Below are 23,530 nucleotides of genomic sequence, written 5' to 3'. Positions count from 1 at the left end.
CATCATGATGTCGCATATCAATTTAAAGGATTAGGAGATTCTCTATGGTTTAGATCGGGACTCTGGGCTGGCCATTTCAGTGTTTCAATATTCTTAGCTTCAGCAGTCTGACAGGGGGCATTGTCTTGTCTTGTCCATCAAAATTGTGGGCCGATTTGGAGACAATTGCAGTGAAGGTATTGCATGAAGGAGGTTCACATAAACATTTGCATTCACCCTGCCATGTAGCTTTACAAGAGGACCAACTCCTGCTGCAGAAAACATCCCCAAACCATGACACTTCCTCCTCCAACGGACTTCTTTACGCACTTTGGGTTCAGTCTTTCCCCAGTTTCCCATCCGACCCAAATACATTGGCCCTCATTTATCAAACGAACGTACAGCAGAAATACGTGCGTAGGACAATTTCCAAGCAAACTTCGGCATTTATCAATTTGGACGTGAGTGGTAGCTACGATCAAATCTCACGTCAGGTCTGAGATCGTGTACCCAAATCTGAGCCTTTGGATTTGCGGTGCAGCACAGAAAAATCTGGCTGAAAATAATGAACAAAGCTCAGCTGTCATTAAGCATAAGCAGTCACATATTAAGAACAGATCAAAATGGATTCTTAAATTAAAAAAAAATAAAAATTGTAGTTGGAGCAATTGATTGTACTCATGTGCGTCTGAAGGCACCATCCATGAATGATTACGCATTCATCAATCGCCAAAACTACCACTCGATAAATGTACAGGTGATTTGTGATGCCAAGCTATCGCTTTTAAAAGTGGTGGCCAGGTGGCCAGGGGGGACACACGATTCTTATATATTTCAAAACAGCTCGGCTCCAGCCCCCCGCGACCCCGACAGGGACAAGCGGTTGAAGATGAATGAATGAAGGAATGAATGTGTTGGCGCGCGGCTGCAGGAAAGCGCACTGCAGAGCCGAAGTCATCTCCTCGGTTCGTGGCTACCCTCGATAAATTGCATTAAATCAAACAAGGAATCAGATGATTACCATCTTGGTATGGTTCTTCTAGGTGACAAAGGTATCCTCTAACGGAATACCTAATAAACCCGCTGGCAAACCCCACTACAGAGCAGGAGCGCAGGTTCAGCAGTGCGCACACACGCACACGGGTCACAGTGGAGCGCTGCTTCGGGTCGACTGCCTCCGTTATTCTTTTCCCAACAGCGTTTTTATGGGCCCCTTTTATTCCACTCTTAAGACTGCCAAAGAGCACATCTTTATTTTGCCGCATCTCGGATGTCAGGATGCCGATCTGTGTGTCGGAAAAGTTTCTTTTCGTACCAGTGTCTGTCTCTCCGTGTTTGACCTCAGTGGGCGAGGCCTCCGAACCAGGAATATTTAGGGGCGTAACATGTTAATGACGATCGACTTCAGCTGCTGCATTTATCAAGACCCCCTCATTCGTACACTGAAATTGGTCAGATATGAATGTTTCATAAATCACACGTGTGTCCTGTCATACGACTAATTCTGCGCTCAGATCTGCGCCCGTTTTCACGCAAGATTGATAAATGAGGGCCATTGAACGTACTCTCATCACTGAAGTTACTCTGGACCAGTTCTCCTCTGTCCACACAACGTGCTCCTCAGCAAGGACAAGTCTAGCCTTTTTATTCTTTCTGCTGATGAGAGGTTTGGTCACTGCAGAGTGAGCTTTCAGTCCAAATTGTCGAGACAGATCCTGACCCTGTTCAGCACTGAACTGGTGAGCAACTCCAGCTGCACTGTTGAACCGATTCCCAATTGAGTCTCTGCATAATCCTGTTCTCCATCCTTCTCATGCATTTGTTTTACGTGGACGACCGGCCTGTTTGAGGGACTTGTAAAGTTTCAATATTCATGAAATCACAGACTTGGAAAGCCCAACCTCTCTCTGATGGCTGAGAGGGTTACCCCTTTTGCCCTCATCTGGACAACCTGCAGTCTTAGCGTTTCAGTCATCTTGGAGCAGCTTGCCATCTTGCAAAGCAACTAGTAGAGCTGCCAGATAAAAAGGGTGGGTCCAACAATTAAGTAAATTGTCACTAGGTACCAGATTAACAGAAAGTGCTTTAATTTTGCTCACTTTTTTTCCATAAAAAAAAAAAGTTTTTTGTTAAAGTGCCTTGGTTATTTAAAAAGAAAAACCTGCTAGTACAGCAGTGGTCTAGCCACAGCAGATATTCTATCAAATTCTAAACAATAAAAAATAACAGTATATCAGAATAAATCAAGTATTAATAACTTTTTTTCTAATCTCTCAATCTCCAGTGTATCATTTATGACAAAAAATATTGTATATTTGGCGCCAGTGTATTGATAATGTATTGCATATGACAAAAAATATTGTATATTTGGCGCCAGTGTATTGATAATGTATTGCATATGACAAAAAATATTGTATATTTGGCGCCAGTGTATTGATAATGTATTGCAAGAGGAAGTATATTGATATGTTGTATCAATATTTTGTTCCTCCCCTGCTTTCTCCATCTGCACCATGCCCACATTAAACCAGTGGGGGAAAAAACATAAAGCCCTCATGTGAAATTACTAAAACTGGTCTAAATTTAGCAGAAATGATTTTCACTTTAATGTAGGGGCTCTTAAAAGAACAGAACCTGCATTTGTGGGTTTTATGCTGTGTCTGTGTGCTTGCTGGACATATCCTTGCTTCATATCACTGGCCGTTGATGAAAGTCCTTTGTGACAAGGCAGATATCAGACCTATCAGTAGAAACAAACATCCCTCTAACCCTTTTCGCAGACCTAATCTCTTATATGTTCTAACACGAAGGACATGAACTGACACATCCGCGGCCTTGAATGAAAAGAGTTTGACAAGGCCATTGCACCAAACCTTCTTTTTCAAATATTTCTACTGTCCCCTCAATCCAGTGTGTCTCACTGGCGTCCACAGCACAGGTGCCGCTGTCAGCCCGCAGACAAATAGGGCGGGTTATTAGATGAGACGGCCCGTCAAAGCTTGATCAAAGCTGCTCTGATCTGAGCGCTGGACTGTCCACCCAGAAAGGAAACACTAACAGTGACTGCAGCGGGGTATAGCCGAGGAAAAGCGGCTCGTTTGGGTTGTTGTATCTGTAGATACTGTACATATACGCATGAATAAAAAGCCTGATGAGAAACATGTTGATACACTGACACCCAGTTGTTGGGAGGTGATTTATACTGGCTGGCTGAGGAGGCAGATAGACATGATCTCCTCCAGATGGTGACAGCTCACCATCGCCACTGGAGCCTTCACTCCAGCTGCTCCCCTCTGAGTCATAGCACACCAGCCCTGTGTGTGTGTGTGTGTGTGTGTGTGTGTGTGTGTGTGTGTGTGTGTGTGTGTGTGTGTGTTGTTTGTGTGTGTGTGTGTGTGTGTGTGTGTGTGTACATGTAGATGCGTATATGTGTGCCTTACTGTGTGTAAACCCTCTATGTGTTTTTGTGCATGTTTGTGCGTTTATGTACTGTGGCATCAGCTGTGCTCATTCAATCCCCTATTTCAAGGAATAAAACAGTCTCCATCTTAAAAGTAAAAAAAGAAAAAGACAGCAACACATCTCGGTCCACGTCAGGTGTCCGTTGTCAAACCGCCAACGCACAACAACTCTCGTGCCCTCGCTCATTCACTTGCTCGCTTCTTCTTCTTCTTCCTTTAGCCCGATCCTTACACTGCAGCAAAAAACCATACACAGGGCTCGTTCAGATGCCGCTGCCTGCCACCCACTCGTGCCACGCTGACATTGGAGAGGAACTCAGAGCATTGAAAAGAAGAGGAAGAGGAGGTGGTAGAGGAGGAGGACATTAAAGTTGGGGAATGGGGACGAGGGAAAAGCAGGAAGCATTTTAGGGGAGGGGGGTAGCCAGAGAAGTTGTAATTTAGCCAAAGAGAGAGAGAGAAGCCATCACTAAATTAGAGAGGAAAAGCAAACTGAGTGGGTGTGAAGTCTCCATTTAAAAACACAATTTCTCTTTCTCCTTCATCTCCTCTTCCCCGACCTGTTCTGTCTATCTGTCTCCCGTTCTGCCTTGCTGATCGTATCTACCTTGCAGATAGGCTCTCAGGAAAAGCCCTTACAACAGGCCCAGACCTGGGTGGGGGGGCAGCTGACTCATCCAGCAGCAGAGGAAGAAGGCAAAGAAGACACTCTTTCTGCCCCGTCTGCCTTGAGATTAACAAGGTAGCTAACCTGCAGCAGTCACTCAGCACAATGACATGTACGGTATGACTCAGCCACCTTATATTAGGGTACTATTCTGTGAGCATGTGTGGGTTTATGCCTTTGCTGTTTCTCTGTCCAGCAATGATTAACTCAGGAGCAGTACACTAAGTGGTTCCACGTCACCAACTACCAACTTCTTGAGCAGCGGGAGGGGATAACGAGCTGCTGAACGGATTTCATGTGCCGCTGATGGCACTCGACACAGGGGAGTGTAATCATGACAATCGTCCCAAGAGGGTTTTAGGATGAGCGGAAGAGGTGATAAATATATACACACAGTTCTGTTGTTCTACTGAAACCCAATGAAGACGACATAGAGAGCAGCTGTTGAGTTGTTGAGTCCAACGTCAACACCAGAGCAAGTTGTAAATTAGTCTGAAAATGTCACCAGGATAAAATTTAAATTTTGCTACAGGTACCAGTGAGAAGAGGGACTAAAAAAGGAAATGGACCACTTTTAGTCTACATAAATGAGTTTTAAAGGAATAATTCAACATAGAGCTGGACCATATGGTCAAAATCTCCTTTGCCAATAAAGGTCATTGCATTTTTCAATAACGCTATCTATTACCATCCCCAAGGAAGTTTAAGTCAAAAGCAACTGGACTTGGTTGTTTGTCTAGGAAGACGTTTCACCTCTCATCCAAGAGGCTTGTTCATGTACGCATCTGACCAGGCTGGGACCAGTTGCGTAAATGAACTGATGAAGCCTCTTGGATGAGAGGTGAAACGTCCTTCTAGACAAACAACCAGGTCAAAACTTCTTTGGGGATAACGATGACCTGGTACAACCTAGTAAAAAAGCGGGTTTGGTCTGTATGAATTTACTGTATAGATAATTTACCTGTTTATGACAACTTACTTTACTTACATTCCTACAGAGTAAAACCAAAGCTATTGAGCACTATGAATATGTTCTAGTGAAATTAATGTAATTGTAAAAAATACAAACTTCAGTTAAGGTATAATGAAAATCTAAGCCTATTGTTTGTATGCCGACATGAATAACATGTACACAAAATCATTTAAAACGCTGTTGTTCAATTATTCAAGTTGAAATACATACAAGTTTGGAATAGAGGAAAGAACACCGCCAAGGCGCGCGCGCACGCACACACGCACGCACGCACGCACGCACGCACGCACTCACACACACACACACACACACACACACACACACACACACACACACACACACACACACACACACACACACACACACACACACACACACACACACACACACACACACACACACACAGAGAGGGTCTGCCTCTCAAGAAAATTATATTACAGTGCCAGTAAATCCTACTGAGAGCTGTCCAGAACTCACTGAGCCCTGGTCTTCTTCTGAACCCAGAAACCACACACTTACTCATAAACTTTGTGTGAAACCTCTCACTCAATTTGAAACTCAAAAGTTTGAAGTTTCCTAGTGATTACTTAGTGTTCCAGACCAGTGAGTCTGAATTGCTTTGACATTTATTTTTTTCCATAAAGCAAAGGGTAAAGAAATCCCAATTCTGTCCACTCCATTTTATTCAGCCTCCTCATTCTTTTTGGCTTTCGACTTTTTGGGTTGAAAAATAATTTACTTGATAAAAGAGATTACTAAATGTCGTGCACAAACAAAACAACAAAAATAAGGCCAGCGTCTGCCATCTTTTCAGCCAACAACAAAACGGAGATGGGACGAAGCAGCACAAGCAGCTTTCAAAAGGGGTCCCGCAGCTCATTAAAAATAGAACTGACACAAACACACATACGTGCACACACACACACACTTGTGCCCAGCACACACAAACATACATGACACACCACCTACCATCACAACATATTGTTTACGGATGGAGCTCAAATGGACAGGTAGTGATTAGACACAACAAAGGAACCACCTCTGCAAATCTGCTAGCCTGCAGTGTACCACACTGTGCTCTGTGTTTCCATGCACTTCTGTGTGTGTGTTTGTGTGTGTGTGGGTGTGTCGAAAAAGCGTTTGCCTCCTATACATGTATAGCGGAGCGGCTCAGATGTACTTACAGGTCCATCCATGACTCTCAAGAGGCAGCCTAAAAAGCCTCAACTCAGGGATGCATGAATGGAGCTCTTACACTTACCTCACTTTTTTGAAAAGGAGACTATACTGAGAAAATATAGAAATCAATATAGCACTAACAGCTTTCCAGCAGTGTCATTAATGCAGTAGCATATAAAAAAAACTGAAGTGTAATGTGTGACCTGCAGTTTGGGTTCATTGCTGGCAAACAAGCAACAGAATTCAAAACCAAATTTCCTTTGAATCTCCCTCAACGTCTGATACTCCTCATGTCACTGTGATTCGACATTAAACGTTTGGGAGAGTGAAGATTTAAACCATTAGTTAGAGATTTAGGGGAAATACGTTTATTTGCTGAGAGTTAGATGTCTGGTATCGTAGCTTAGCACAAAAACTTCCCCTGTCTAAATGTAATGAAATCGCCCTTACCAGCACAGCTAAAGATTGCTAATGAAAACATTATATCTTGTTTGTATAACCAGTACAAAGACTGAAGTGTACAAATCTCAAGTTGTAGTTTTATGGGGGTTGTGTCTTTGTACGTTTGCTAGCTTTATACTTTGCATACAGACATGAGAGGAGCATCAATTTTTTCATTTAACTTCTCAGCAGGATTACAGAAAAACTATAGACCATAATTTTAGGTTTCGGAGCGGATCCAAATCCTGGGGCTGATACACAAATTATGTTGGACTTTTGTTATCATTACAACACAGGGCATTTTGTGTTGGAGGGGATCTGTGTTCTCCGAGTGCCCAAAAACACATTTTTCTAAATAAGACCCTAACACTTCCCCATAACCCTAACCCTAAGTGTAACCTCTAACCCTACGAAAATGCTAAATTAAATCAGCGGAGGCATAGACTTATGCGACCGAGGAACATAGGACCTGGGGAACTTAGGGATGACCCCCATAATGCTATAGCATCAACACGGTCAGTTGTAGTGTGGCTGGTGTTCACTAAAAGTCTCACTTTAACTTTCATTAAATTAATGTGCTCTTATTTCAGCAAGGAGCTGACTTAACACAAACTGCACATTAATATGTAAATGTTCAGTGTAAGTCAAAGACTGGAATAATGGCAGCTGTAATATGCAGTGAAGCCATTCGGCCATGTTCACCTGCACAAGGAGGGAATCTGACCTGTACAATCTTACCACTGGTGCTGAAGAGGGTAAATGGGAGGAAGAATAATGGGGTTGAGGTGTTAAGATACACTTAATGACCCCCAGAAGAGCTGTCAGTGCTTCACCAGAGAGAGAGAGGCCGGGACACAGTAGGAGAGAGAGGCAGACTGTTCAAGGATAGAGAGAGCATTAGTCTGTTTGACCAACACTGTCCACTTAAGCAGATCCAAACTAATCTCTAGCCTCTTCAGACCAGACTCTCTCCCACACCACTTTCATACATATAAATGTCTGCTATTGCTCTTCTGTATCACCACTTTGTTTATAATATAAGTAATTCAATCGATGCCTAATCCATCAGGCATAATATGGTGGATGAAGCGTTTAATATTTCTGCTGTTAATAGTAACAATTAGTGACGTAGAACTCAGTACTAACACATCAACAGATAAAGACTTTAAGGGGGAATGTTGGTATTTTTCAACCTGGACCCTTCCCCATGTATTTCTGTGTAAGTGACTCATGGCAACAAATGAAAAAAAAAAAAAAAAATTGTGCAGTATTGAGTGCCACCTGCCGCCGTGAACGGAGCTGCAATGCAATCAAACAGGAGCAACTCTGCATCTTCGATGTAAGTCCACCAAAAGTGTTTGTTCTTGCCACTGGCTCAGCTTGTTAATATAAGCATCTGACTACATCATGGAAAGACAGTGAAGTCTTGTCTGATGTGATCCTGCGATGACTTCATGCTGGAATACATGCATGTGTGGAACTTCAGAGAAAGGATCGCCGGCAGGAACATTTGTTGTGAAGCGTAGCTTTGTGTTATATACATTTTTTTTTTTTTTTTATGATTCTTTCTGAATTGTGGCAACAAAACATGGAGCTGCACTTTCCTGTACAATAGGACAGGCTGAAGCTGTGACTAGTGCTATAAATGGATCCTAACAGCCTGGATAGACTGCGACTTGCAGACCATTGGGTTTGGGTTTGACTGGGATGAATACTGCCAGCCAAAGAGAAGAAATCTTGGCAAAGCACATTTTCCTGGAAAAAATAGCTGTTTCAATAGTGGAGAGCTGCAGACAGAGCAGATGTAGGCTAATGCTATTGGCTAAAGTTGCTGTGTTATCTGCATCAGTAGCTACACACCGAAGCATGGCAGGATAATGGCAACTTCTCCGTCTTCCATAATGTAGTCCTACACTGATAACAACAACACTTTTGGTGGACGTACATTGACAGTGCAACGTGTTGCCATTTTTTGAGTTTACCATGTGGTTATTTCATAAACCATTATTATTTATTGATTTACCAGAAAACATGCCATATTGTAATATATATCGTTAATATATATCGATATATGACATGATCTATATCGGGATATATTTTGGTCACATCATCCAGTCCTACTTTAAAGGGCTTTTAACAAAAACAAAAAATGTTTACATTACTACTGGTAAACTCCATCTGCGATATGATCAAAAGCTCCAGAACAGTTTCTCAATTGACCTCAATGTCTGTGATGATATCCAATGGTTTAAGTATTTAATAATGTAAATATGTACTGGCAAATTGCAACAGTATAAAGCACACATTTCATAATGTGCTCTGTCTTATTTGTTGCTGATATTTAATTCAAACTTTTGGTCCGTTCTTTCCATATAATGATGATGGACCAAATGATTCACATCCACTTTTTTATTTTAAAACCCTAAAACAAGGTCAAACTTTTGTTTTCATGCCAGCCAAGGACGTAATTTCCTCATCACTCTTCGGAAAGTGGCATTCAATTTTGGGCTGTCAATCATCCTAGGAGAGCAGCTGTCACTTTTTTTGTGGTGTCAGTCTCAGAAGATTGTTTTTTGACATTTGCAATTTGGGAAAAAAAACTCTTAAAAACTTTAAATCTTTTTATCCAAACTAGGTCTCTTCTGCTCTGTAGTGCTGTGCTCCAATGTATCTCTACATGTAAAATGTACATGTCTATCTCTGCCACAAGGCCCCGGCGTAGGAGGCACAGAAATTGTGAAAGAGAGAGAGTGAAAGAGATTTCAGGACATTTCATCACTTAGACTGGAAGGCGTCTTGGAGATGAGATGTGGGGTTGGTGGTGGGAGTGGGTGGGATGTAGATGTTGGGTCAGAGTCTCAGGTAGCTCCAGCTTACTGTTTAACCTCATCACAGCGTCTTCAGGTGACCTTGTTTCCTATTCAGCAGACCAAAGAGAAAGGGCACAGGCTCTACCCCGTCTTATCTCGGCAGAGCTGCTATAATTCAATTAAAGCTACGACACAGAAGTGAGGACAATTGAGCTTGATATTGGAGAAACACCCAGTCAGATTAATTACCCCTTCATCGGCTGGCTAAACGGCTTTTAAACTGTAATCTGCTTGAAATCGTAATAATAACCATTGGTAATCGAACACAAAAGGGAAAGCTGGGGATCTATTTCCATCTGTGCCGGATTAATAATGGTTCATTAGCAATAGTATCAATTATGATCGGTCTACTGTAGGACAGTGAGGTAAAAAGGAGAGAGGGGGAGAGGAGAGGAGAGATAAACTGCAAAAAGAAGCAGATTCTTTCCTGCATCTTGTCATGTTTGCTTTGCTGCTTCAATTCCTGTGTAATGCAACTTTAATCAGAAAGGTGCGAGCACTTGTAATTTTGCAATGAGCTCATTAAAATGGGTTTATGCAGGCATGTGAAGGCATCCATTAAGTTATTACCTAGGCTTTGTGAGAACATTTGAGACTGTCAGGCTTATTTAAACACATAACAAATCATTGATTAGAGCTGCTGTTGCTTAGTAGTTCACAGTGGTAAAACAGTGCTACCATGCAGAGTAATTAATCAGTGCTATAGGTGCATTCCGACAGGTGACTGTCTGAAATCACGCAGAAGTCATTTTACTACCATAACACATTCAAGGCTACTTAAAAAAAAACCCTCTTGATTAATCACATAAAGGTAACGCCACATACGCTGCAGTGCATTTTTAAAGCCAAGAGATTCCCTGCATACGACCCCCCAAAAAATACCCTTTTATCTTTGACAAACTATCAGAAAAGCAGATCATTCCTTACAGCACTGCATCAATAGACAGAGAGCACAAACTGAAACTGAGTGCAGCCACATCACATACAGATGAGCGCATTAGACATATATTCACACACACTCACACACACAGAGAACAACCAAGCCAGCTTTTGTAATCTAAATCAAAGATGCAAACGGTGAAGCAGTACCTTCCGCTCACGCAGAGCTTCATTCTGGAGACCGAGAGATAGAAATCCTTCCGTCAGAGCCTTGCCGGGGAAATGGAGAAAACCCCCTTCTACATGCTATCTGGATTGGCTTACCCAGCTTAAAGCTCAGAGAAAACCCCACCACATGCAAATCACCCCACCGCTGCTACCGCCACCTCCAACACCACTACGCCACTCCAACAGCAACAGCAGCAGCTGAGCCAGGAGGGAAGACAGAGGGAGTGAGGGAAAGAGAGACTGTGCAAGAGTGGAAAGACACAGAGGAAGAGTGGGAGGGAAGGAGCTTAAAGGAAGAAGACGGGGAAAACGCGGGGGCGTAATGATGGAGCACTGAAAAATATGTGCAGAGAAAGAGAGAGGGAGAAGCTTACCTGATAGGGTCTATGTTGTTCATCTCTTCATCAGGCACCTAAAGGAAATGACAGCATGTTAGTGGAGGGGACCCATTAAACAGGTCCGGGAGCTTCCAAGTAGAGCATCGCTGCAGCACAAACAGAAACAAAACATACATATTCAGCAGGCGCGCTCTCTCTTTCACCCTCTTTTTTTGTTTATGTTTCTTCTCTTCCCTTTGTCTTCCCTGTTCACTTATTTGCTCCTCTCCCTCCACTCCATCTCTGCTTGTGAAAAAGCCCTCATCAGGCTGTCTACATCAACGCTTACTTGAGGTGAGAAGAGAACAATCAAATCATAGTCAAGAGTGTGAGAGGAGAGAATGAGAAAGAGAGGGGAAGGAAAGAAGGAAGGAGGGGAGGGAGTGCGGAGGGAGAGCGGAAACCTCCATTGCAGCCAGACTGCAGATACATGGCAAGCCCCCCCAAAAGGGATACTGGCAGCAACTCCATATCCTTGTCTAGGTGCTGAATCAGAGAGAAGGAGACAGAGAGAGAGAGAAGAGGAGAGGGTGTGGAAAGAGAACGAGGGAGGTGAGGGGAACAGGTGGTCCAATCTGTTGAATCCTACATCTTAAGTCCCAGGCTGTTGGGGAAAATACTTTTTATACTAGTCTGCTGCTGGCCCTTTTTTCTGAAGGCGATGAATTATGCACCATTCCCCAAGTATTCTCCTCATCATTCAGATTTAGGGTGCAGGCCTGAGTGTGACATCCACGCTGCTGTGTTATCATATTTTGGTGTATGCTGGAAAATCAGTTTAACCAAAAGTAGCTACGAGAGGATTTTCATTCACGTCCACTAGTGACATTAATGAAGGGAGCAATCGTTGCAGATACATTATTTGATCTCCAGGTTGAGTGGGAAACATAACCGAGCCAGAGTACCAACAAAAAGGTGCTTTTAAGCCGGAGGGGATGCTTAACGAATTGAGTTTGCATCTTCAGCGAGTGCACAGCTGAAGGTCGTGTGCCTGTGAAGAATGTTTCGTAGTGCACTTGCAGAAGTACAAGGACTTGTGAGGAAACTTTGCAGCGCGAGATACACACACATGCACACACACACACACACACACACACACACACACACACACACACACACACACACACACACACACACACACACACATACACTGCACCGAGATGAACACCAACAGGCTCATGCCTGCCTCTCTCAGCCCCCACACCACCCACCTTTTTTCAAGCAGTTGCTAAGGTGACGGCAAAGGCTGAATTTTAATCAGACAATAAATTAAGGCAATGTGATCTTCTCCTTTATTATTAAGTGGCAGCGACGCCACTTTCGGAGATCTGTCAAGTATGGTTTGGGTTCGGAGAAAAACACTGACAGACTAGCAAATTGACACTCTCCAGGAACAGTGCAATCACCTTTTTGTTCAGATTGTCCAGGGAATGCAAACATTGTGATATTTTAGTAAAATAATAAAGCAATTTTATGCTTTTTAGCAACTGAAATAATATATTTTCAAATAAGAGGTTAGCCAGATGGATTATCTACCACTTAGATGAATGTCATGCTGAGACTGCAAATACTCTCACTTTGATGCAGTAATTGTTAATTGAGTGTCTTCCAGTGACACCCACACTGCTGCTGTAAGTCTAGGGGAAACCACCAGTTGCTATTCCTGAAGAAAAACTGTTGTTTAAACAGGTACTTTGCATCCACAGCCATTTTAGCAAGGTTATGTCTCCAGCTGAGCAAATGATTGATGTCACACGATAAATGCCAGTGAAGGGGCTGAGTCAGTAAATGACTGCATTGTTCAGCTCGGATTGTGTGGAGGAGCTGCTGAAGGGTAGAATGCTAATGAGCATGCACCCATAAAAGTCTGTTCTGTGGTCAGCATGAAGCACGCACACACACACACACACGCACACACACACACACACACACGCACACGTACACGCACACACACACACACACGCACACGCACACGCACACACACACACACACGCACACACACACACACACACACAATAATATTAATTTACCATTCCTTTCTCCACTAATAATATCTACTTTAACAATAGAGACTCACCATAGAAACATTTTTGTCTTTTAGGGTTAGCAAAATGTAATCATTTGTTACCACTCAAGAATTGATAAAAATGATCAAAATCCCTCCAAAATACCACGTTAAGACTCCCAGACCTTGAATTATAGAAAAAAAAAGCATGCTTTGATTTGGTATTTGAGATCAACTGACATTTGGAGATATCTGTAAGAATTACATTTTTTGATGACTAGATGGTGAACTCTCAGAAAGTCCCTTAATGTCCCAATATTTCTAGGAATCCCCAGAATGCCCTAGGTCTCTGGTTGTAAAGTTTCATGAAGCTGTGACTATCCAAGAGGTCACAACAGCTCATTTTATACAGCAAGCTAAGAAAATGATCTCACTACAATGAAATGGCTACAATGGGGACCAAAATCCTCCCACATCTGTACACTTGTGGTACACTTGTTGAATCTACAAGAGTGACAGCGTTCCTGTCAGACCCAATTTAAGTAAATCCAGCACTATATAGGAACCCAAGTATGCAGAAATATTAAAATACACCATTTTAGAAAAGGTGAAAATAACATCAACAACACTTCTACTGCATATGAAAATCTGCATGGTTTTTGTCCCAATCTGCATTGGATTATTATAATTAGGGAATTTCATTCAGATATCTCAAAGTCAGAAGTCAAGGGAACCCTTTGAAAATGGCCATGCCAGTTTTGAAACTAACTATCTTTGAAATGTCTTTTAGCCCACTTCCCAACATGCTAACATGACATGGTAACAATGTTCCAATATAGCTTTTAAACAGTACCTGCTACAGACTATTAAAGGCATAATCTCAGTGTTAGGTCTCCTATTGGGGTGGCACATCATTATCATCATCATCATCATCTTCTTCTTCAAAAGTGTTTATTCTTTTACTCCAAACTTTTCTTCTCTGAGAAAATGATTTGAGACTTTTCTTAAAGCTGTAATGTAACTGATTTTCTGGAGAATTAAGGAACAGAGGAAACAAACTGTAAACACAACACTGACATATCATCACATTTGTCACTTACTTTGCCTGTCTACTGCTGTGCTGAGCAAAGAGTGTACACTAGACTTTTTAGAGCTTTTTCACTTAAAAACTGCTGCCTACTGCAACTGCAAAAAGTTGCTATAATTCATGTTGTTATATGGATTATTTCCTGCATGCTATTGTTAAAAATATTGAATATTGATTAAAACAAAACCCCATAGACAGCATTAGACAAAGAACTAGTAAATTCATGTGTTGCCCATATCTTCATGTACCTCTTTATGCTTTGAATAATAAAGCAGAAAAGCCCTACAAAAATCAAGAACAGCTCACTCAAATCATGCAAAGACTTGATTTATTCAGGCACCACATCAAACTCGGCGAGAAACAATTTCCGCTCCAATCATAACATATGTTCCGAGGCCTGGCTTTGATTAAAGACTGGGATGACTTTCATCACTCACCATGTTGATGCCCCTGGGCAGAGAGGCAGATCTGCCGGGGTATCGGGGGAAGTCACAATAACACTCTGGAGAGGGACTCCTCATTTCAAACCCTTCACTGAACTGTGGAGGAGGTGGAATCACGTCTATCTCCAGCTGTGGTGGAGTCTCGACTTTTATCTCCAGGTCCTGTGGCTCCTCATCCTTCCTCACAGTGTCAATTTCTGTCTCCAGATAGGCTTTCTGTGCTGGGTCAACGGGAGTCTGCTCTTCTTGGGTCTTCTTCTGCTCGACTAAAAAGCCCTGCAGTAGGGCCATTGAGCGGGAAAGCCCCGGGCTCCACTGTGCCGCCACTTGAATCTCGTCTTCAGGCTGAGGTGGAGTTGTGGTGGTAAAACTGGAGGGAGATACTGGTTTCCCAAATGCCTGCAGGCTGTTTGGGTCAATCACATTGGATGTCACCTCATCCAGGAACTGTGAAAACTTCACTTTGGCTTCGATCTTTTCCTCCAGCATGCAATGTAGTTTTACATTTTTAGCGCTGGCGTTGGTCTGTGCAGAGCCCCTCCCCTGACACAGCCCTACAATCTCTGGCCATGCGTGGAGTTTGTTGTGGTTGCTGCCTCCACCCTGCGCCGCCTGTGGATGAGCACTGCCATGAGGTGCTCTGGAAGGACATCCTGCAAGCTTACCCCACCTTCTCTCCTCTCTCAGTTGAGTTTGAAACGCTTCCTGGCTTTGCTTCTTGATAGAGTTGTGCAGGAGGCAAGTCACCCCTGAGCTCCAGCTGTACAGGCTGCCAGTGCCATTGCTGCTGCGACTGCTGCCTTCTCGGCTGCTGCTGCTGGGGGCACTGGGGACAGATGGCTGGTTAGGGGAGAACTGGTCATACAGGGGGCCTATCAGCTCCTCCAGCCAGACCTGATCGCTGTTAAACATAAAATCTCCAGAGGGGGCCCGAGCTTCTAGCGATGGCTGGCCCTGCTTTTCTCTGCCTCTCTGGGAGAGGATGCAGGCTGGCCTGCTTGTCCCATCCATCGGCTTGAGCCCTGTCTGCATGGATGTGTTCTTTCTCTAATTGTTTTAACTGGCAGATGATCCATGGTCCAGTAGACAGCCCCAAATTTAAAGAGTTTTACCCCAATCCTGTCTCATTATTGTGCAAGCCTGACCTAGAAGAGATTCAATACATTTCACTCTAGGCTGAACAGATGGCCTCCTTTGGTGCCAGAATAACCCCCTGCTATGTCAAGCAAGGACATCCATGGCTTCATATTTTATGCAGAGAATTTTGGAGACATCCTATTAGGTCAGTCTGACAAAGCGACCACTGATTGTTTTAATATTTGCCCATAAACACCATAATTTCCTCTTATGTTGAGACGTTCTGAGGCCAAAGTCAAAGACAGGGGAAAATCACAGCTTCTCTGCTGATACTCTGCAGAAGCTTCAGGATCAGGTTTAATGAGGGATTTCTCACACAATCGTAGTGAGTGTCTTTGCTAGTTGAGAAGAGCTTACTCCGAGGGTGCCGCTCTTAATTAGACCGTCTATTGAAAGCAGAGCAGGCAAAGCTTTTTCAGCTTTTTCCAGGTCAGTGGTGATGGAAGAGCATTGATCCATCAGAGCACATGGCAGCTGAGGCACAGTCACACAGACTAATGGACAGGTTTGTTCGGTAATGGATAACAGTAATCGTATCAATAGCTCTCAATAACAGAACAATGATGCTGATGAAAGAACTCTCAAGCCTTTTTTTCTTTCAAATATCTTGCTAGCTGTACGAAAATAGATATGATATTAGATATTAGATATTGGACAGAACTGTCAGCTAGTTTACATCCATTTACATCTTCAGTCAACTCTGTGGAGTGGGCGGATTCTCCTGTACCCAGACCAGCCAAAACGTTTGGTTCCTCTAAAGTGGCGAGATTTAGGGTTTTGAGAGTTCTAACTCTGTTTGTTCATGAATGATTGTCAGTGTAGTTTGCTGTTTTGGTCTAAATATTGCTCTCCACACACTGCAGGAAAAAAATTGCTAAATGTATCATTGCATGTCGTTATATGCTGGATCTCTCACATTTTCAATATCTGTTAAAATTTTAAAAATTTTTTTAGTGTGGCCCAAGCATTCCTCTAGCTACATACTTAATTAAAAAACGCAGACAGTCCTTTTCCCCAAAATATATACCTCTATGGAAATACGGTATTAAACAAGGCATTAATGAATATTTATACATGTTCTTATGGTTAATTCCACAATTACAAAATATCTTTCTATTTCAGACATACAGTATATCTCAGAGTTTTTTCATCAGCATGACTATTTTGTTAATGAAAGATATTGATAAGATCACCATAAATCCATAACTCAACCGGACTCCAAAGCTAATTGCCTCCTGGCTCGCTCCATACTTGACATTGATCTTCTTGATCTAACTCTCAATGAGAAAGGGAATAAGCATATTTCTAAAAATGTCAACTATTCCTTTAAATTACATACTTTAAAATACTTGTTTGACAAGAAAAAACCCACGCACACACCATGCATATACTTTTTATTATCAGGGACTACAAAATGTGAGGCTTATTTCACCTAATTGGCCATGTCTGCTGTTACAAGTCCACAATTTGTGATTGTCTTGGGAGATTAGTCAATAAGGATTAGAGTTGCACCGATCTGGTAACCGGATCGGATATCGGGCCCGATATTGGCTAATTAGCTGGATCGGCAAATGATCTATTAATATCTGTTTGCATTGCACTTTACATGGAAGTGTTATTAATTTCCTTTCGCTGCTAATGTGCACTTTGTTATTTGTAAATAAATAATTTTAAGTACATTTATATCTGTGTTAATTTTTTACCTTTTTTTATAAAGACTAAATGTTTATGACAGGCCTGATGCCTTCACTCACATGGCAAGGTATAGGATTCATTCATTCAACAGTAGTACCGGATCGTATTGGGTATCAGCTGATACGCTCAGCCCAGGTATCATATCAGATTGGATTGGAAAAAAACGGATCGGTGCATCTCTCAAAAGGATCAATGAAGAAAGATGAAGAGAGAATAAGATTGGCTTTCTCCAAATCATTTCCTTGTCCTCGAGACGCCTGCACAAACGTATCCCATCAGGAAGAGTGCCCCGAAGGTCAGGTTCTGTAGAGTTTAAATACAGATAGCCCAGCTGGCATGACATTTACAGCAACATATCAGAACACAAGACTTGTCCTGTGTATGAGTTACACAAAGTCATAATTATAAATTGCCATCACATGATGCTTATGCCAATTTCAGTCAAAAGCAACTGGACTTGGTTATTTGTCTAGAAAAGACGTTTCACCTCTCATCTAAGAGGCTTCATCAGTTCATGTACGCATGTGACCAGGCTGGGACTTTTGGGGATAACGATGACCTGGACAAATGAGAACATTCACAGGCATGATGCTTATGCATTTCCTGCTAATTCTTAATTCTACCATCTCCTGAACATTCACATACTGAAGTGTGTATTCATATGTGCATACTGTAGCTCTAATGTTCATCAATATTCAGGTGATTACATAACTGCATCAATAACAACTCTTTTTGTCTGTGCATGGGAGTAGTGAGGGAGATCGGGATTGGCAAGTGATTGTCAGCAGTTTGACAGAAATTAAATGCAATTTACCAATCCGGGTGGAGTCTCCTTAATGTAAGACCCTTATCTCAGCGTATGTTAAAAAAATATGCTTGTATGAAATCTGAACTGGAAACGAAGGTTCATTAGTCTTCTAGAATATGCAACAGGAGGAACCACCAAGTGCAGCATCCAGCATTTCAACTCCTACTGTATGAAACACTGTACAATAGCAAGTTTATTCTACCACAAAAACCCACTGCAAAGATGTCTTTACCACAATAATCTTTAATATTCCAAGTCTTTAGAATCTCATTTGATGTCTGCCACAGAAGGAGACCTTCAACTTGTCCGACCTATATGATCTTTCACCAAGTCGTTCCCTTGGAACAGACGTGCATAACATACTGTACAGTGCATCCTCTCATGCAGGAGCCAGACTGTTTCTGTCCCCAGGGGTGTCATTAGCGTCACATCTGATATGTAGGGTTTGAGCCAAGACTGAGTGCTGTGCATTTCTCCAGACTTGGGCCCCACACCCTGCCGGCTGCTAAAGCCCACACCGAAGGGACCACCATGTCTGGTACCAGGGAGGAGCACCAAGCATTCAACACATCTCTATATCATTTTCTCTTCGCTCCATCCTATTTCGGCTCTTTCTTTAGGCCCTCTCCATTGTGCTGCCATTTCTCACCATTTTCAGACTTTCCGACAGGCTCAGGCTTCTTCTATGATGAATGTCTTTAATAATCTCTTTACAATCTCAGGAGGAGGAGAGGGGTGGGAGCCAATTTAGAACTATTGCCCTGACGGGAGAGACTGTCAGCCCATGGCTGCCCAGAGGTAATGGGGCTGAAATGGATTCCTGCTACAAGCGCAGAGGTGGAGATAATTGGTGATGCATGCTTGCTCAGTGGTTGGACTGTGGTTTCCCTGGCTGGCTAGTTGTGTCGCTGCCTAGCTGGTCTGAGCCTCTGCAGGGGCCACAGTTTCTGCATCCCTTAGTAAGCCTGCAGAGCGGACTAAATGCCACAGCTGATCAGCGCTGGCCACATAGGAGTATGGAAATATGGGGTTTTGTCTCTGCTTGGCCTGCCCTTATCATCAGATCAGCTCTCTCACCTGTCCACACAGCCTCGTGCCAAATCAATGACAAAAGCCAATTTAACTTGTCGCTGGACTATGGTGAAAAACACAGCATGGGACATATATTAAAGACAACAGTGACAAAAAGCGAGCTGATCCTTTCCACACAGGGCAGATAAATCTAAAACACTGGAAGAAAAAGTCATTTCCTATTTCCACTGTGCACCAACGTGTCATTGAGTGAATTGGTAGTTTGTATGAGGACCAGAAAGACAGACCTAGGACTTAAAGCAGCATGCTATCTTCAGGACCACTGCCTCTTTCTCTTGCTCGCCGTTTAAAGTAACACGCAAAGCAGCTATTGATTTCCAATTGTTTGCATGCATTTTCAGAGAAACTGTTAACCTGTTCCCATCTTTAGGTCTGCACACTGGATATGTGGCTATGGAGCTTACCGACTGTGTCTAGTACCTTATCTGAACCTGTCAATAATAGCTAACAGGTGCACTTATGAAAAGCCAAGACAAGGAAACAGCATGTCATCAGATGCGGCATGAGTAATCCATCTCATGTAGAGACTCTTGTCGATGACCTGCGGGGTCGCTTTCAGAGAACCACACTGTGCAATCAAATGAGAATGGGCTAAATTGAATAAGGGCCAGCTCATTCTGGAGGTGTAGAGATAGGTTTCCTGGGATCCCTGCAGAACACACAGTAAGGTCCTCAATAACATCAGTCAGACAGCAATTACAGAAGCACATAATGCATACCACAAGGGCGACGAGCATCTGTTTCAAACAGGAAGCGCGTTCGCACAGACAAAACCAGTTTATTCTTTACAAAGATTGCAGATTTACAACATCGTAATCTATAGCTGTAATTATGTGAGTTCTGAGTGGATGTACCCTGGATAACATTTCTATAAGGATGTGCAACTGGGGAGGGGGACCAGCTGACCTCAATACATGTCATTATCATACCACAGTTTTCTGTCAACAGAGCCTGTCATATCACTGTGTGTGAACGCCACCAACTTAGTCACACAGCAAATGGTGACTGTAGCATCGTGCAGCAGATTCACTGAGTTGTTATCATGAGTGTTGATAGACTTCATGGAGAAGAGGAAGAAGAAGAAGAAGAAGGAGAAGAAGAAGAAGAAGAAGAAGAAGAAGAAGAAGAAGAAGAAGAAGAAGAAGAAGAAGAAGAAGAAGAAGAAGAAGAAGAAGAAGAAATGTGCGCCATCTGCAGAAACTCCCAACTTCACCAACACAAACTCAACAGAAGATGCTTCTCTGTGGTTTCTGGTCTGTGAAGTCCCAAAACTGCAGACAATATAACAACATAATATACCACCTTCAATTCTGATTATTAGTAATGTGCACTCAATTACCAGTTTATTAGGTCCACCTCACTAAAATGCAGTCTAATATATAGAGGTGTAATACATCGATCTGGATCGATATATTGATTAAATATTTAACGATCCAATATCATCAATGCAAAGTGATCTTTAAGATGTGCCTTTTATTTTTCATTTAAATGTCCGGAAGAGTTCAGTAATAAAACTGTCAAATCATATTTTAGTTGCTTTTATTGAATTGGGTTTATGATATTGTCACATATTGAACTGAATCAAACTGAAATCACATGGCAGGTTTTGTGATATCAGTAAATATCATAAGCACCCAAAGGATTAATATGATATCATATTGGGATGAAACTTAATGTCTGTTATGTGGGTTAATGTCTGCATGCTAATATGGTCACAATGACCACGCTGATGTTTGGTGTTACCATGCTAACATTCGTCATTTTAGAGCTAAACACAAGCATAGCTGAGGCTAATGTATTTTATTTAGTTTTTCAAGGATTTAACCACAAACTAAAGTATTGGACTAAACACTAGTTTGACCAGATAATTATCCATCCATCCATCTTCAACCGCTTGTCCCTATCGGGGCCGCGGGGGGGCTGGATCCGATCCCAGCTGGCATCGGGCGTGATGCGGGGTACACCCTGGACAGGATGCCAGTCTATCGCAGGGCACATAGAGACAAACAGAGACAGACAAACCATTCACACTCACATTCACACCTACGGGCAATTTAGAGTCACCAAAAACCTGACATGTGCATATCTTTGGACTGTGGGAGGAAGCCGTAGAGAACCCACGCAGACAAAGAGAGAACATGCAAACTCCACACAGAAGGGCCCCAGCCGGGATTCAAACCTGGAATCCTCTTGCTGTGAGGCGACAGTGCTAACCACCACACTACCATGCCGCCCCCAGATTATTATGACTAAAGTAATTACAATTCATCCTCAGGGGCACATGTCTTTGTCTACACCAAATGCAAGGTAATTAATTGAAATCATAACAACATATCATCCTCTGGACGAAGAGTGTATCTGTTGTATTTCAGTTGTTGAGATGTTTCAGATATTCAAGTCAGAGGATCACCAAAACCATCAGGCTTCATCCTCTGTTGGCCATGGTTGTCTGTACAAAATTCAGTGGGGATCTATCCAATAGTTGTTGAGATACTGCAGTCTGGATCAGACTAATATTGCCATCAACAGAGCCACATGTTAGGATGACTAAAAACTTCTTGCTTCTGTACATCAACAATAATTTCATTATGTTCAATTAATGTTGTCAAGATATTCAGTATTCAGGCATCGAGCCACCCACCAAGGTAACGTTGGCCCAAATATATTACTTTGAGACAACATCTACCTACAAGATTCTGGCCATAAACCAAGAAATCATATTTAGAGCAAATTGCTTGTCAAGAAGATAAATGCAGCAGCAGAGTACGAGACGCTTATATCTCGGTAACTTTTCTCGTGGTACACACACACACACACACACACACACACACACACACACACACACACACACACACACACACACACACACACACACACACACACACACACACACACACACACAAACAACGAGAGAAAGGGTGCCAATTATAGTAACTGTATGATGAGGTTTCTCATACTGAGCCCCATGCTACCTTTGCCTTTAATCCTTTGTTATTAATTATATCTTCAACAAGCCTACAGAGTTCTTGTGGTGTCAGCTCTGAGTATCCATGGCAACAGCCGGTTGGTCCAAGCTCTCAGGGATGTACGTACACACACACACACACACACACACACACACACACTTTGCTGCCTGACAAAACAGTGCCTAAGATGCTCTACGGACAAGATGAATAACTCAACTGTATAAAAATATAAGAAATACAAAATAAATCCTCCTGCTCCTCCACATAGTCTCTAGGAAACAACATTCATTACAATAACCACAGTTATGGTAAAAGTGACTGTTGTGACTGTTGCTAAATACAAACAGGATTTAAAAACACAACAACAACAAACAAGACCATCACTAAAAACAAGTTCCTCCTGTGTAGCCAGAATTCAGTGGTGGGTTTGAACTCAAGTACTTTAATACAAATTCAAGGTATTTTCTAAATGTATATTTCTAACCCACCACATTGCTTGTACTTTTAGCCCCACTACTATCATGACAGATCTGTGAGTACAAACGGGCCTGGCCCACGGGGGGAGAGGGAGGGGGGGACAAGTACCTTAAAACACGGGGCACGGTACGGATGGACAGTGTGAGTGCGCCCTAAGTTTATTTTATAAGTTCATGATGTGTTTTAATGCATAATCTACTAAATGTCACATGGATGTATGTTAGTGAAGTAAAAAGTACATGTCCCTATGTGATGTAGTGAGAGTAAAAGTATAAAATGGAAATAGCCTTCTAAAGTAAAGTATCTCCAACACATTTCAGAGGAAACTATCGTACTTTTGACACCACTATGTGGCAGTTTTATGTTTGTTGCAGAATGGGATCTAACACAAAAAACACTATCCTATAAATCATGATACAAAGTTATAGATTAAACTGTCAAACAGTAAAAAACATTGTTCAAACTAGTTCCCTCTTAGCTAAACACAATGCCATAACCAAATATTATCCAATAATAGGACATTTGACACTGTAACACTTTTGATGCTCTCAATATATTTTGCTAATAAGCTTCACTAAAAATTTTGCTTTTTTTTTAACTTAAAGAGGGGAACATGCGGAGTGACGTTAGCCTAGGCTGAATACTTTTTTTAAAAATGAAAATGTAGATTTTATTTTTAAACTTTATTTCATACCACAATTTTCCGTACATTTCAATGTGAAATACACATGGATTCAGAAAACTCATTGGAGGAAACATTTGCTTG

This window comes from Echiichthys vipera (genome assembly GCF_963691815.1).
Source record: "Echiichthys vipera genome assembly, chromosome: 19".
Lineage (NCBI taxonomy): Eukaryota > Metazoa > Chordata > Actinopteri > Perciformes > Trachinidae > Echiichthys > Echiichthys vipera.
Note: the sequence above shows the minus strand (reverse complement) of the source record.